Here is a 3748-nt window from a genome sequence, read left to right as displayed (position 1 = left end):
AGTGCACAAGGACACCCAGTTCTCGTTGCACTTCCCCTTTTCCCAATCTATTGCCATTCAGATAATAATCTGCCTTCCTGTTTTTGCCACCAAAGTGGATAACCTCACATTTATCCACATTATACTGCATTTGCCATGCATCTGCCCGATCACTCAACCTGTCCAAATCATACTGGAGTTTCTCTGAATCCTCCTCACAGCACACACGCCCACCCAACTTAATGTCATCTGCAAACTTGTAGAAAGTACATCTAGTTCTCTCGTCTAGATCATTAATATATATTGTCAATAGTTGTCGTTCTAGCACCAATCCCTGCAGTACCCCACTAGTCACTGCCTGCCACTTGGAAAAAGACCTGTTTATTCCAACTCTTTGCCTACTGTCTGCCAACCAGTTCTCTATCCAAGTCAGTACCTTACCCCCAATCCCATGTGCTTTAAATTTGCACGCTAATGTCTTATGTGGGTCCTATCTTTCTTAGATTAGAGCAGTACCCTTGTGCACTGGTATCTCCTTCCAATCTCTGTAAGGCTTACATAAGTACAAAGGGTCTGTACAGAGAATACATTGCATATAGGAAGCAGAAAGTTCAATTATGCAAATTTTGCATTTACTTTACAATGACCCTCTTAAGTGCAAAGAAGATTTTAGTGCTTGTCCACCACTCCATTAACCAAAATTAAATGTATCTTACTCTCCTTATAAATCTCCCTGTTACTCCTTATATTCATTCTGATAATTATTTCCTTGGGATCATTTATCGATCAAGTAACACAATGGGCTAAATAGGTGCAATAGAATGTGTTAGATCCGTGTGTTAATGGAGACACGGAATGCAGAAGTTGATTTAACAAGTGTTTACTGAACAAAGTCTGGAGGTGAACTAACTACACAAGACGCTATACAGGCTTATATACCCGAGTGGTCACTACTGGTACTACAGTATACAGGGGCTTCAAAAACATAGTTCCTCTTAAAGGTACATACACTACAGTTCCTCCCCTTTTAGATAAATAGTACATAACATTTTAAGTAATCATTAAATAACATTTTTACAAGAACAATAATATACACATTTGCTGAAGTTAATCAATTACAAATTCAGTCTCTCTGGAGGCTTCCTGACTCGGTCCGGATAACGCCTCGGTGGTGTAGTAGGTTCTTTTGGCAAGATCGATTCGGCTTCAATGCCAGTGTCGGATTCATCTGGTTCCAGTATCATCGGATCGGAGGTAGATACTATGAGTATCTCTGCTTCATCACTAGGCGTATAGAGTTGTGGTGTAGGTTGTCCTTTTTCGGGTGACTCTGTGATCTGGTCAGCATGGCGCCTTATTATGCTTTCTCCAATGTCCACGGTATACATCAGTGGTCCTAGTCGTGTGCAAATAGTTCCAGGCTGCCATTTCTCGGTACAGTAGTCCCGGGCCAAAACTGGTTGACCTACCTGGAAGGTTCTAGTTGGCCTTTCATTCATGCTTTGAAATTGCCGGTTCTCTACGTCCCTTCTGACATTTGGCTTGATCAAATCCAGCCGGCATCTTAGGCTTCTATTGAAAAACATCATGGCGGGGGTTTGGTTTGTAACCACGTGTTGCATTCCTGTACACAAACAAGAAGTTATCTACCTTATGTTGTAGATTTATGTCTTCATTACCCATGGCCTTTATGGCCTTCTTGAAGGTCTGGACAAACCTTTCAGCCAATCCATTGGTGGCGGGATGGTATGGGGCGGATGTGTAGTGCTTAATTCCATTGTTTTTTAAGAACTTCCTGAATTCTTTGGATACAAATTACGGTCCATTATCAGAACAGATCTGTTCAGGCAGCCCATTCCTGGCGAATATGGTTCTTAATACGGTGATGGTTTTTTCCGTGGTGGTGGAGGACATCTTTATTACCTCCGGCCACTTGGAGTGTGCATCCACCGCGATTAAGAACATTGAGTCAATAAATGGAACAGCAAAGTCGATATGTACCCTTTGCCATGGAGATGAGGGCCACTCCCATGGATGTAGAGCGGCTTGTGGTGGGGCGTTTTGGACCTTCTGGCATCCTAGACAGCTCTTGGTCATTTCTTCGATGTCTCCATCGATACCTGGCCACCACACAAACGCTCTGGCTAAGTTCTTCATTTTCACTCCACCCAGATGCCCCTCGTGAAGCTCCTTTAGCACTCTATCCTTGAGTTTGGGTGGAATCACCACTTTGGATCCACACATCAAGGTTCCTCGGCACACTGACAGCTGTTCTCTTCTTTGCGAGAATGCTGGCAACAGTGGTTCGCCATGTGCTGGCCATCCCTTCACCGTTAAATCGCAGACTCATGAGAGAGATGGGTCATTTCGCGTTTCCTTTTCAACGGTAGAATTTGTCACCGGTAGACATTCCACTATGGTCGAGTGGAACACCTCCACTGGGTCCACTGTAGGCGCCTCTTCCACCGTTGGCAACAGTAGGCGCGATAACCCGTCAGCATTCCCATGCTGTTTTGTTCCTTTGTATTCTATGTCATAGTGGTGTGCCCCTAGGAAAAGGGACCACCTCTGCAGCCTTTGTGCTGTCATAATGGGAACGCCCTTTTTAGGGTTGAATATGGAGACGAGGGGTTGATGGTCAGTCAACAAGGTAAGTTTTTGTCCGTGTAGGTAATGGTTGAATTTCTTCACCCCCCACACCAGGCTGAGTGCCTCCCTGTCGATGTGGGCATAGTTACGCTCAGCTGAGTTCAATGAGCGTGACGCAAAAGCTATCGGCCGCTCTGAGCCATCAAGGAATCTATGTGATAATACCGCTCCCACGCCGTAAGGGGATGCATCGCACACCAGTCTGATTGACAGTGATGGGTTGTAATGAGCCAACACTTCCCTGGACGAGATCAAGCCTTTGCATTTATGGAAGGCACGTTTACAGTCTTCGCTCCATTTCCGAACTACTCCCATTTGTAGCAGTGCATTAAGAGGGTGCAGAACCGTCGACAAGTTTGGTAAAAATTTATGACAGTAATTTACTAATCCCAGGAACGACCTTAATTGTGAGACATTTTCAGGCGCTGGGGCCTTTACGACCGCTTCAATTTTTTCAGGTGACTTATGCAACCCTTCTTCGTTAATGACATTACCACAATATGATATTTGTTTCTGGAACAATTCGCACTTGGGGCGATTTGTTCGTAGGCCCCGTTCTCTCAGCCTCGTGAGCACCTGCTCCAAGTTGGCAAAGTGCTCTTTGTCATTTTCTCCTGTTACAAGGATGTCGTCAAGGTAGCATTGAGTCCCCGGAATCCCTTGCAGGACTTGCTCCATAGCTCTTTGCCAGATAGCCGGAGCTGATGCCACTCCAAAAACCAGTCGATTGTACTGGTACAGGCCTTTGTGTGTGTTTATCGTGAGATACATTTTAGAGGCCTCCTCAACCTCCATCTGTAGCTTTGCCTGTGCTAAGTCAATTTTTGTGAAACGTTTCCCTCCGGATAGTGAGGCGAAAATATCTTCTATCCTCGGAAGAGGATACTGTACCGTGTGAAGAACCAGGTTTACAATCACCTTGAACTCACCACAGATGCAAACTTTTCTCTGTTCTTCAGATTTATCATTATTCAACATTTTCTTCATGACCGGGACGATGGGTGTTGCCCACTCGCTCCAATCTACCTTGGATAACACGCCTGCTTTTTCCAAATTCTCCAGCTCTGCATCAACGGCTGGACGAATTGCGTATGGCACCGGCCTTGCCTTAAAAAACTTG

This window comes from Somniosus microcephalus, unplaced genomic scaffold, assembly GCF_052327205.1.
Source record: "Somniosus microcephalus isolate GS21.2 unplaced genomic scaffold, FLI_Smic_1.0 unresolved_chr9, whole genome shotgun sequence".
In the NCBI taxonomy this organism is placed as follows: Eukaryota; Metazoa; Chordata; class Chondrichthyes; order Squaliformes; family Somniosidae; genus Somniosus; species Somniosus microcephalus.
This window is presented reverse-complemented; position numbering follows the sequence as displayed.